The sequence below is a fragment of the Schistocerca piceifrons genome, chromosome 4, assembly GCF_021461385.2.
Source record: "Schistocerca piceifrons isolate TAMUIC-IGC-003096 chromosome 4, iqSchPice1.1, whole genome shotgun sequence".
NCBI lineage: Eukaryota > Metazoa > Arthropoda > Insecta > Orthoptera > Acrididae > Schistocerca > Schistocerca piceifrons.
In genome coordinates, this window is record NC_060141.1 from 466381768 (window position 1) to 466395677 (window position 13910).

At 42.9% G+C, this 13910-nt stretch overlaps 1 protein-coding gene and 1 non-coding gene across 3 annotated transcripts in view; one reads left to right on the plus strand and one right to left on the minus strand.

The window, feature by feature from the left end:
• LOC124795452 (nocturnin) overlaps window positions 1-13910 on the plus strand; it is a 384759-nt gene that overhangs the window by 101005 nt on the left and 269844 nt on the right. The window lies entirely within an intron of this gene.
• Trnat-ugu lies at window positions 6792-6865 on the minus strand. The gene has a single exon. It is a non-coding gene; the product is annotated as a tRNA-Thr (tRNA).

Here is a 13910-nt window from a genome sequence, read left to right on the forward strand (position 1 = left end):
TCCAAGGGGGGCAGTCTGGGTTGTTATATATCTATTGGCTACCACAAATGAACTGTAAATGTTAAAATTTCTTGCTCCAGAATATAATAACTTAAAATAGCATACACCCGTTAGTAAAATAGTATGCAGCTTTATTTGTAACATGTTACCTGTCATTCAACACTTCCGAACATCTTTCAACAGTCAAGTCAAACCCAAACCCGTAATCAACGATCGTTGTGTAGAAAGAAGTAGTTTCTCACAGTTATGATGGGTTCTAATCGTGTTCAACCGACTAGTTAATCATGTACCAACAGCAGCAAGCAAAAAGGAATGAGAATTATTCAAACAACATTTTACATTGACAGAACATTAACAAAGTTGCATCACCTTCAAAATAGCGTCGATTGGAACTAATGTAATACTCCCAGTTTTTGTCCCATCGGTTTTTGAAGTAAGCTGAAGATTTACCGCACGGTACCGTAACAGATTTCTCTACTTCTGGAAGTGTTTGCCTTCCACGTCCTTTCTCTTTTTAGGGGACAATAAAAAGTCATAAGGAGCCAGACACGTTGATTAGTGGAGAGCACGGGCGACGTGACGCGTTGGTAAGACACTGATATCTTATTCAGGAGGATGGCGGTTCAAATTCATAACTGAAAATCCACATTTAGGTTTTCCGTAATTTCTCTAAGTCGTTTAAGACAAATGCTAGGAAGATCCTCTTCTTCCCCATTTGTCCTCCATCCGAGTTTGTCCTCAGGAATGTTAAACCCTAATGTTCTTCCTTCTTTCATTTTTTCTTTATTTCATTCCTTCCTTCTCCTAGTCTGATATAAGATTATTAGTCTTAGTCAGTGCCAAAGCCTACAAAGTTGTTTATGAAAACGTTGAGATCAATGGTGAGCTTTCTGCCGGAGAAAACGTCTCTAGTATTCTGTCTTCCGGATGGAGCATATGATAGGATTGGATAACGACGATGAAGGAAATACGTCTTCAATGATAAAACCCGATACAGTCGTCTAATTATTTATTTCTAAAAAGGAAAGCACAACCTGGTTTCAGAACATGTATCCTAACTGCAGGTGCATCTGAAAAATTATAAATCAATAATAATATCTACCCACATGGATAAGAATGTCAAAGCTAAACGGAACCAACAGAAATTCATAAAAATCCTATTTTAATATATTTTAGTCTCAGTTATGGATCATTTGTCGACACACACGTATAGGCGGTTTTTTTTCTAATCATTTATGTTGGTTCTGTTTAGCTTTGATTTTCTTAACCACGTGGACAGGTACTATTATTGATTTATATTTTTGCGACCCACCTGAAGATGGGATACATGTTCTGAAACCGAGTTGTGCTTTCCTTTTCAGAAAGAAATAATTTATACAACTTCAGCAGAATTTGTCATTGATGATGAATAACAGTTTTTGATGTCCCGTAAAGAGAAAGGTGTGTAATATGTCTTCTCAGAGAGATATTAGCGGCACAAACTATTTACGGAAACCACGGAATACCTAAATCAGAAAGACCGGACTGGAGTTTGAATTCCGGTTCTTCCGAATCTGAGTCCATTGGCCTAACTACTGCATCACCTCGCATAGCCGCAGGTGTTTGGAATATGATGTTTCGTGTATTACGAAGATAACAAGACTGTGCGCAAAATCATGGGCCACTGCATCCCGGGTGGAAGAAATGCAAATGAATATGCGGGGCAACCCTGCTCAAAGGACCGACCTTAACTTCATCTACCATCTAATCTAGGGGGGTCTAGAATTACGTGATTGAAACGATCAGCAGATGGGGATTAAATTGAAAGCAGATTTGTGGGTAGATTTGTGCTAACTACGACAATATGTCAGCCGCGGCTCGTAATCACATTATCCCGCATACTGTTCGTTTTAAGGCCTCTTGTTTGCTTCTCTCATCATACACTTTCAGCCACACACCTAAAAACCACCAGCGTTAACGCTCCGCTTCCGGGATTCGGGGAGGCAAGCCTGCCTCGGACCGAATGCACCTCCTGGGTTAACGACAAGGGCTGTTGACCGGCGAACCTTGACGTGGTTTTTAGGCGGTTCCCCACATCCAACTAGGTAAATAACGGGCTTGTACCCATTTCTAGCCTCAGTACACGCTACGCAAACACTTATAAAACTTCCTTACACTGGAATAGGAGATTTTCTCTAGAAGCAGACTGTTGGTGTACACAGAAACCGTCCCAGTTTGGGGAGGAGAGAGAGTGGGGGGGGGGGGGGGAGGGGAGCGGAGGAAGGGAGTGTTGATGTCAGGAAGGGCATCCAGCCACAAACCATCACAAACATTGCCGAACTCCGTATAACAAGTATCGTATACTTTCAGCCGCCGCAGTTTTCGCTTATATTTATGATTCAATCTGTCAATCTGTAGAGCGACCACACCCATTCTGACGAAAAGCTATCTCAAGGAATTTCCTGTAAAACTAATTGTCATATTAATGACTTATCTGACTATTCTCACCACAGCACCACATAACGGGTGTAGTTGCATCAGCAGTTTGTACTAAGCACTATTCATGCTCTTCCGTCTACGTATTGATTGATCAGATGATGGTCACCTCATCAAAACCAGTTTACAATAAAGTCCTATCCGTATATCCGCTTTATGGTGTTTTCATGTTGACATTTTTAAAATACAGAAATGATTTTCCCAAAATCTCATTTTTTCCTGGCACAAGTTTTTTGGGTACACCAACCACTGATCCTTGGTAGAAAGCAGTGTCACCACGGAGAGGTCTCCTGAGGTGGCGTGGTACCACCTCGGAGGCGCGGCTTGGCAAGCGGCCTAAGCCAGCAGCTGGCCGGGATATTCTGGGCCTGTAAACAGGCGCACGCTTGGCGCTGCAGCTCGGAAATGCTGTGTGAGAGACTTGCCCTTATTTCTGTATTTCACAAGAAACCACTCATACCAGGCTAGCAGTGGAGCCAAACACTGACTTGACAGCGGCAGAACAATGACGGCTGCTGATCGAGTTCGCGTCCTGCAGAATCTGGCAGTCTAATGCTTTCGACACCAGGCGTCTAACCAGCGAGGCAGAACAGTGGTTAGATACAGAAACCGCATTCGAGAGGACCCCTAGATTTAGATCTTCAGTCCTTTCCCTAAGTCGCTTAAGGCGAATGCCAGGTTGGTTCCGTTTAAAAAACACTGCTCGCTTCCTTTCCCATATTTCTTCACCCCGAGCTTGAAATCCATCTCTAATGAAGCCCACGATGCAGTGCCCAGGTATTGCTATGTACGGTGACTTTTTGGCGTATAAATAAAAGTGAATAACATAAAAATAATGTTGAAAAGAATCGAAAAGTTGTGTATCATTTTACAAAGAAATCAATATTTACAGAGCTATTGCTACTATTGTATAGCTAAAAAACAAGAAGGAGGAAAATCCGTGAGTAAAATGACCACATGATGGAAGGTTTAAGGAACTGTCAATCTAAACGACGCTCGTTTGTTGTAAAATGTTCAAAGTGTTTGAGCAGTGGACCGAGTGGGAACACTGTGCCTCCTCTGGGCTTGGCCGGACAGCTCTGCTTGTTGAAAGAAGTCGAGCGAATGCGGCACAGTTTGCGTTGAATGTTTGCTTCGCGCGTGCTTCTTCCGGCACCAGCGCATTGCTGTCTGTTCCGGCCACAGGCTGTTTCCGAAGATCGTTCCTACATACAAAATCTGACTTTAGTTATTACGTAAACAACTAGACAAGCAACAAAAATGGAAGAGGATTTCTCATTCGCAAATCTGTTTTCTTAATTCATGTGATGTTTCCACCCTGTATAAAACATAACGCAGACATGTGGTTGTGTGGTTTTTTGCCGATGAAGTCATTAAAGAGATATCTGTAGGCTGCAAATTAAGGTGCTCAGAAAAGCTTGTAAGGTTGTGGCTGTGACCTGAATTTGGATTTCGTATCTGTGAAAGCAAATCCAAATATGCCCTGATTTAAAAGTTATATCGTATCATATAGCAAATTTCCACCCACGAATTATATTTAAGAATGTAATCTTCCTCCAAAAAGCTCATAGAAAATTACCTAGGAATTAACACTTACTTTCTTGGTGGAACGATGTATAGTGGGCATAGCAAACCGAAAAGTGAATTTATGTTATGTTATGTGAGAAATTATAGCCGGCCGGAGTGGTCGAGTGGTTGAGTGATTCTAGGCGCTACAGTCTGGAACCGCGCGACCGCTACGGTCGAAGGTTCGAATCCTGCCTCGGGCATGGATGTGTATGATGTCCTTAGGTTAGCTAGGTTTAAGTAGTTCTAAGTTTCTAGGGGACGGATGACCTCAGAAGTTAAGTCACATAGTGCTCAGAGCCATTTGAACCTATTTTTTTATTTTATTTTTTTTTTTTTGAAATTATTTCCGATATCACACCAATCATAAAAGTGTTTAAATAGTGTGGCTTGTAGCAACTTGCAGTGTAATGGGGATGTGCTCCAGTTTGTTGGAGTAATACACGAAACATGATGCATCAAACAAAGACCATTTTTGTAGAACAGAGCGCTGCGTCTCTGTAACCTTGTGTCAGCACCAAAACCCACCTTTTCTGCTGAAAACACGCACACAAATGTGAAGTATAATAGTCCTTCTGATTACTACTATTGCTGACGTGAATTACAAGGGGAAAATCGGAAAATTCCACCACTTGAGATTGCCAAGTAACACGTTTCAGATTAAGTTATCGTGTACTAACTGTTGAGTACTCGTACAAATCGGTTTAATTCGCTTAAACAGGAAACTGCATGGCAAGGAGAATGATTATAAAGAATGTTTAAATGTAAATTCGTAAAACTAATCGCAGAAAAGTGAGTAAGTCACAACGATACAGGTATTAGTTGTGTCCAGAGGCTACGTAGCACGCTGATAGCCGAAATTCAAAACAATGAAACAGTGCATGGTTTAATATAAATTGCGAAACGCATACAAAGGTTAACTAATGGGGAGTATGAGTAGACTGACTATATCATTATTCAAATGAGTTAATAGCGAGCAGATTCTGTATTGAGCCTCGAAACATTCTCTTCTCACAAAGCCGCGCGGGGTAGCCGCGCGGTCTTCGGCGTCTTGTTACGATCCGCGCGGCTCCTGAACAACCATATTTGCTGCATAGACCACTGCGACACGTGTAGGAAGAGACTCAGTGAGGCTCTGGAAGCCACCAACAGGGATGTGGAGCCACGATGACTCCAGTGCAGTAGCCATCTGCGGTACGTTTCTCGGTTGAGGATCCGTCAAGCGAACGGCCCGATCGAGGTGGTCCCAAAGATTCTCGATTCGGTTTAAATGCGGAGAGTATGGTTGGAAAGCGAAGTATGGTAAACTCATCCTGGTGCTCTTCGAAACCCGCACGTACATTAAGAGCTGTCTAACACATTGCACTGTTCTGCTGGTTGATGCCGTAATGACGAGGAAAACCGAACTGTGATATGGTCCCGAAGGATAGATACTTAATTGTGTTGGTCCACTGTGCCTCCAAAAATGACGAGAACACCCAGGAACTGCCCTCCGGCATGGACTCTACCGACGATTGTTCCTGGGTATTTGCTTTCAGACGTTTCACACCGTACACACCAACATGAAACGTGATTAATCTGAAAAGGTCACCTTTCCCCTCTCAGTGTATGTCCAGTTCCGTCCGCAGCTCGTGGTCTAGTGGCTAGCGTTGCTGCCTCTGGATCATGGAGTCCCGGGTTCGATTCCCGACTGGGTTGGGGTTTTTCTCTGCCAGAAGACAGGGTGTTTGTGTTGTTCTCATCATTTCATCATGATCGTTCGTAACATTGGCTCGATTGGAATGTGTAAAAAATTGGAATGTGAAAAAAAATAGGGCCTTTGTATGGGTGCTGATGACCACGCAGTTGAGCGCCCCAAAAACCAAACATCATCATCATCACGTCCAGTTGCGGTATTGGCGTGCAAATACCAGCCTTCGTCGTCGATGAACAGCAATCAGCATGGGTGGTTGAACCAAGCGCCTGCTGTGAAGACCTATACGCAGCAACGTTCACTGAACAGTCGTTGAGGAGACACTGTTGATACCAATCCGGTTCGTCTGGGCAGCCACTTGCTTAACAGCCGTAGCTATTTGCCTGCATACATCGTTGTTGCCATCGTTCGCCCCCGTTGTCAGGGACCGTGGTACACCACAATTACTTTGGCGCCGCTTTTGGATAGCGTCATTTTGCCATGGTGTACTCTAATCATGACGTGTCACAAACAATTCAGTTTACTAAATTAGCCATTTCGGAAATTCTTCCAGCCTTGTCACTAAAGTCAATGATCATGCGCTTATGGATGTCAGATAAGTCGCTGCGTTTTCCGCAATATGACGACTACACTCCTTCCGGCGGTCTCCCTACACGCCTTATATACCCTCCATTGTTAGTGTTGCCACCTGCCGTCTGTTTGTTGTTATTGCACGTTGACGCCGAACGTAGGGGTCCTCGCATTAGTGCGACTGCATCTTCAACGTAACATACAAGCTATTTAACAGACACCATCAGCAGCACCATAAAATTGATGACTGATGATGCTCTTGTGTTCAAGAAGTATCGTCGTTGGACGATCATAAGGAATTGCACAAAGACTTTAACAAAATGTAAATTTATGCTTATATGGATATGGTGTCTGTTCTTTCGGACATGTCCGAAAGAACAGAAACCATTGATGACCTGCAGTCATCTAGAACCAAATTAGAATTAATTTAATACCTTCAGCTGCTGACGGGCGTTGATATGTATCAACCGGGACAGGTAAACATGTGTGCCTCGACCGGGACTCGAACCCGGATCTCCTGCTTACACGGCAGACGCTCTATCCATCTGAACCACCGAGTGCACAGAGGATAGTGCAACTGCAGGGACTATCTCGCGCACGCCTCCCGCGAGACCCACATTCTCACCTTGTATGTCCACACATTACATTCGTAGTGTCCCACCCCAACACCCTCATTACTCGTGGAAAACATTCTTACCAAGTCCCGTAAGACCCATATTCATAAAAGTATATAGTTCTGGCAATACCAGCCATGACCTTCTTCTTCTGTGCGGATGCACATATATTCCCCGAACTCTTACGGAACTTGGTAAGAATGTCTTCCACGAGTAACGAGTGTGTTGGGGTGGGACAGTACGAATGTAGTGTGTGGACATACAAGGTGAGAATGTGGGTCTCGCGGGAGGCGTGCGCGAGATAGTCCCTGCAGTTGCACTATCCTCTGTGCACTCCGTGGTTCAGGTGGATAGAGCGTCTGCCATGTAAGCAGTAGATCCCGGGTTCGAGTCCCGGTCGGGGCACACATTTTCACCTGTCCCCGTTGATATATATCAACACCCGTCAGTAGCTGAAGGTATTAAATTAATTCTAAAACGTAAACTTGTTGTAATGAATGGTAGCTCTCACTATATGTGAAAAAATTAAGATAATGTCAATAGCAAAGAGAAAGAAGCCGATAGTATCGAATTACAAGTCGATACATAACATTTTGTACGAGTATAGGATGTAGACACACGGTTGACGACATATGGAAATTTGGGTCTGGCCGTGAGTCGCGCTGGGAAAGCCAAATGTTAAGGCGACCGCTCGTGGTAAGCGGAATATCCGGGTTCGTGTCCAGGTCCGGCACAAAATTTCATTGTCGTCATTCCATTAAACAGCTGAATACTGCGAATACATTGAATGTACTTTTTGGATGAGTTAGAACATCCGCTTCACTCCAGACCCCTGCGTCCAACATCACTACCTCATCTGGTAGAAGAAGAATGGGGTGGCGTTGCTGCAGACATTCAGACAGCTCACTGAAGTTTCCCCAGCAGAGTTCAAGCTGTCACAATGGTCACGGGTGGACACACTCCATCCTAATTTCCACTAATATTTGTCCGGTTACTTTTGATCACATAGTGTACGTAGAAGATAAATACAGACGAAACAGAAATCACCAAGGATGTAACACAGTTAGCGTGTCCCGCAAGCAGTCTGACAGCTCGAACTCGCTTTGGGACTAATTTGGAATCATACGTTTTCCTGGCGGCCATCGACACGGTGAACGGGTCTTTAATGTGTATGGAGGGCAGTGAGACACAAACAAAGCGTGGGCGACAGCGAAGTAAGGACGTGCCGGCCGCCACGTCGCGCGTGCGATGTAAGCGGCTAATTAAAATAACAAGTTCTACGTTTGGGCGCACCTCGCAGGCTACAGACTCTTCCACTGTTGACGGCTCTGCGTGCGGGTATTCCCTCATTAATTGCTCGTCTTCGTAAATAACAACACACTCCAAACGTGACAGCAATTTACAGTAATAACTGCGGGGGCAACAGGACCGCACCACTGCCGGCAAGTGGCAGTGGGTGCCTCATTAACTTGCGCAGCTCCCAGCCCCCGGACGGAACTGATGCCAAATTAGGCTTACCATTACTGTCTCGCAATGTACAATTATCCTTACTTTTCCGTCCAGTAAGGGCCACAAAGCGTACTGTGAACGAAATACATGTGATGATAACGAGGGTTAGTCAAATGAAAACTTTAAATATTTTTTTAAATATTATTTATTGTGCAGAAGTGGTACAAAGCTGATCACTTTTAAGCATAATCTCCCCCACGCTCAATGTAAGTCCTCCAGCGCTTACAAAGTGCATTAATTCGTTTAGAAAAAAATTCTTTTGGTAGTCCGCGCAACCACTCATGCACCGCGTGGTGTACCTTTTCATTTCCTCCCATTGCGTCTCTGAGTGGTCCAAACATATGGAAATCACTTGGGGCAAGGTCTGGTGAGTATGGTGGATGAGGAAGACACTCAAAATGCAGGTCTGTGATTGTTGCAACTGTTGTACGGGCAGTGTGGGGCCTTGGATTGTCATGTTTCAAAAGGACACCTGCTGACACCAATCCACGTCGCTCTGATTTGATTGCAGGCCACAGATGATTTTTTAGGAGATCTGTGTATGATGCGCTGGTGACAGTGGTCCCTCTAAGCATGTAATGCTCCAAAATGACGCCTTTTTCCTCCCAAAAGAGAGTCAGCATAACCTTCCCTTCTGATGGTCCTGTTCGAAACTTCTTTGGTTTTGGTGATGAGGAATGGCGCCATCCCTTGCTCGCTCTCTTCATTTCCGGTTGGTGGAAGTGAACCCAGGTTTCGTCCCCAGTAACGATTCCTGCAAGGAAGCCATCACCTTCTCTGTCAAAGTTCTTCACAAGCAACAACACGTCGTTCTCTCATTTCAGGAGTCAGCTGCCGTGGTACCCATTTTGCAGACACTTTGTGAAGCTGGAGCACATCATGCACAATGTGATGTGCTGACCCATGACTAATCTGCACACATGCTGCAATGTCATTCAGTGTCACTCGGCGGTTTTCCTTCGCTGTGGCTTCAACTGCTGCAATGTTGTGTGGAGTCACAACTCGTTGTGCCTGATCTGGACGAGGAGCATCTTCCACTGAAGTCACACCATTTGCGAACTTCCTACTCCATTAGTATACTTGCTGCTGTGACAAATATGCATCACCGTACTGAACCTTCATTCGTCGATGAATTTCAATACCTTTCACACCTTCACTACGCAAAAACCGAATAACAGAACGCTGTTCTTCCCTGGTGCAAGTCGCTACTGGGGCGGCCATCTTTATACTGATACTGCGACTGTATGTGTGCATCTGCACTATGCTGCCACCTACAGGCCATTCTGCACGCTGTTTGTAGCACGGCTACCAACTTACAGGATAACGGCGCGAAATTTCGATTTGTTATTACAAATTTAAGGTTTCATTTGACTCACCCTCGTAGTTTTATCCGTCCAGTAAAAATACTACATTTAAAGACGTAATCATAAAGTTTTAATTATAATCTCGCAAAGGTACTACCATCTAGCAAAAGCGTAGCTGGAAGAGACCAAGGCAGACTGGTCACAGAGGCACGATGGCCATTTGGTATTATTCCGTTAAACTGCAGTTAGATACGTCTCCGAGCATGGAAGTTGGTGGCAACAATACCGTCAGCTTTCCACAAACACGTCGGTGCAGTTAGACTGTCGAGCGAGCAGGGACCCCAATTTGATATTTCCTTGACAGTGAAAGTAACTCTTGCTTACCTAAGATACTTTGTTGTGCACTCCGAGACAACGCTCTTAGTAACCAACCAAGTAAAAAGATTAAAATCTACAAAATAACGCTTATTTTGACGCTGTGTATGACAATAATATTTGCAACATTTACGTAAACGAACGAAAATAATTTCATATGGTGACGGCGCACAATGGTCCACTTTAAGTAGGGGCTCATTGGCCCATATGGCCAAACTGTCTCATTGTCTTTTTCTAAGGAAGCAATTCCATTAACTTTAATAGGTCAAACGTAGTCAAAGTCTAGACCACATACAATGGAATTTTTACGTAAGCAAATTGCGTCCTGCATTCAGCTATACATTTGAAAAAGACGTAAATTTTCAAGTATTAAATCTGCTTCGAAAGAAATCAAATTTTTATTCGTCGTCATTCTGCTCAAAAATGGTTCAAATGGCTCTGAGTGCTAAGGGACTTAACATCTGAGGCCATCAGTCCCCTATACTTAGAGCTATTTACACCTAACTAACCTAAGGACAGCACACGTATCCATGCCCGAGGCAGGATTCGAACCTGCGACCGTAGCAGCAGCGCGGTTCCTTACTGAAGCGCCGAGAACAGCTCGGCCACAACGGCCGGCTGTCATTCTGCCGTTTTGTGTTTAGGATCGTTCGAAATTATGAAAAGGAAACTGAGAGAGACAGTATTTCTGAAGCAGCTTTGAGATTACCATTGACACAACGTGAACAACTCTCACAGAAGAGAAAGTAAATGCTTTAAACACAATTATGAAAGTTCTAAGTACAAACATACTTTATAAAGAACATTGGCTGTTTCAAGCTAATTAACGCGATAAAATTCAAATAAAGCGTAGAAAGAAAGTAGACTTTCGTAAGAGGGTTCTTCAAGATGAAGAAGATGAGGATGAAGATGTCATGTGACTGAGGTGTCTTAAACAATTTTCTTACAGAAAACTAGGTGATGAATGGATTCAATGTATGAGATGTAAGCGGTGGGGACATCTATTATGTGTTAAAAAGGCTAAAAGGACTTTTTTATATGTGAAGGTCGTATTGGCCTTTCAAATGAAGACTGAGAAAAGTTTTGGATATCCTTTTCCGTCAAACTTACTATAACAGTATAACATAATTTGTGTTAAGATAAACCGTGAGTATTAAATTCGACATGTTTCCAAGTAAATAACCAATGCTGTAAATGATAAAATCACGTAGGACAACTACTCCGTGGGTGAGGTAGGTAGACTCAGGTGCTATTACCGTACTATTATTTCCAAAACAAACAGTGAGAAGTTTTAATTAGTTAGCTGTAAATGTGCCAAAAAACGGTACCAAAGTTTCCACATTAAAATATCAATGGAAACATTTAAAATGAACGCTGAAAAAAAATTAAGAAAAGTGGGTCAACCTGCCCTGGTCTCCCCTACAGGATCAATTTTTAGTTTATATCGAATTTCATGCCTTCAGTCCTTCATACACTGAAATCGCTGTGCCACATTATCACAGCACGCTAGTAGAGTAGCAAAAACAAAATGATAAAGAGGAGCATTACCGGCTAATTCATTTTCTGCCTACAAATGTGAACAACGTTGCAAGATCCATGCTGAGTTGGTGGAACTGTATAGCAGTAACGCATCGTGATACTCATCGTCCGACGCAGTAGTTACGTACGCTTCCAGCGTGGACAAACAAGTCTCAATGGCGAAGATAGAAGTGAGGGATCATGTCTCTGTGAAGAATCAGGGTGTCACAAGAGACGTGGAAGCCTCGGTGCTCTAACATTACAGTATCACAATCGAGGCAACAGTAGGAAAAATAATATCAGTCAAGGCTCAGTTTTCCAAATCTTTTATGAGATCGTAGTTTTTTCGCGGCGACAATTTTGAATAAATTCTTCACAGAGTTCCTGAAACAATAGATTCGTCAGTCTCTAGCTTTCCACGACTCCTATGTTCTCTGTGGACATTTCCGCACTCTAACGAAATCAGGATCTGTACCAATATTCTTCAGTCACAGACATCGACTTAATCTCTGGTGGCATATGGAAGTTCCTGGACTTCGTGAAGTTTCCGTGACATAATGCAGCCAACTAAAGTTCCTAACGGTCTACTGAAATCTACTCTCCTGATAATAACGATAGTGGAAGTCATCGAAAGCTCGAGATTGTCAAATGTAATGTGAAGAGAACTCCGTGAAGAATTTATGCGATCTTTCATAACATTTTGAATGCGACGAAAGTCACCGGCAGCTGTGTTCTGTGAATGCTCATACTCATTCAAAAATCCCACTGAATCGAGACAGCGGTAGAAATGCTGCAGCTATGTCAGACCAGTCCATATGACTAATCACCATCGACGAGTGTTGGGTTTATGAATATTCCTCTGAGACAAACTGCAAAGCAAGCGGTTGAAACACGCGGACTCACCGCCGACGAAAAAGTGAAGCTCGGGCGATTTGGTGAGTATTTTTGGGACTGCCATGATGTGCTGATAACAGATTATTCTCGTAAGGGACAAATCGTCATAAGGGCATACTACCGAAATCTTATAAGGAGTCTTCGGTGGGCTGTCAAGATGAAGAGTCGTAATCCAGATATGAGAATAATGCATTTACACAGCACTAGACACCTATTTGCTCCTCGACAACTACCCATCTTATCCCAAATAGGAAACAGTCAACACAGGCTACTTCTGTAGGCTATTAAATTTTGCCGCACCTCCTGCATTCTCCTGGCATGACACACAGTGAATTTTTCCTCTTTGATTGGATTTTCAGAATAACGAACAGGCGATTTTCGATGCTGAATGTTTCCCCAAGAGCCAAAACGCAGACTTCTGCTGAGGACGTTTCCTCTAAGTCATCTAATATTTCGAAAAATATGTCGGATTGAAAGACAAATATGTAGACGATTAACATCATCAACTAGTTTCGTGGTGGTGGCTTCATGTTTGCGAGGTGATAATTAAAACATTAAGACTACTGTATTGCTCACTATTTTTACTTAATTGCGCCTTTATTCTATGTCAGAGGATTAGGATTACTACGTTGGGTCATACACCTAACAAGCATACTTAGAGATTATGTTTACAGTTAACATTGAATTGCATAGGAGTTCTACATAATAATAATAATAAAACTATTTGTAGTACAGGAATTCCGTTCCTAATATTATTACATTGACTTCATTTTTCATAATACTTACACATTCCCTATTGCGTGAACTTCAATTTGAAATGCTTTTAAAGTTTGCAAAATGACACTACGCCTCGAAATCTGGTAGAAAACCCAAAAAGATTCTGGTCATATGTAAAGTACTCCAGCGGCAAGATGCAACCAATACCTTCAATGGTCGATAGGAATAGTAATGGTTTTGATGACAATTCCACTGAAACAGAGTTACTAAACACCGTTTTCTGACATTCGTTCACCAAGGAAGACGAAGTAAATATTCCAGAATCAAGAACCGCTGACAAAATGAGTAACTCATATGTAGATATCCTCGGTGCAGCGTAGAGGCTTAAATAAATAAATGAAGAAAAGGCCTCCGGTCCAGATTATATACCAGATAGATTCCTTTCAGAGTAAGCTGATACTACAGCTTCATACCTAGCAGTCATATAAAACCACTCTCTCGTCGAAAGAACCGTATATAAAGACTGGAAAGTTACACAGATCATACCAATACTCAAAAAAGAAAACACTAGTAATCCGTTGAATTATAGATCCATATCTCCAACGTTGATATGCAGCAGGATTTTGGAACATATACTGTGTTCGAACCTTATGAACATCCTGAAAAGAACTATTT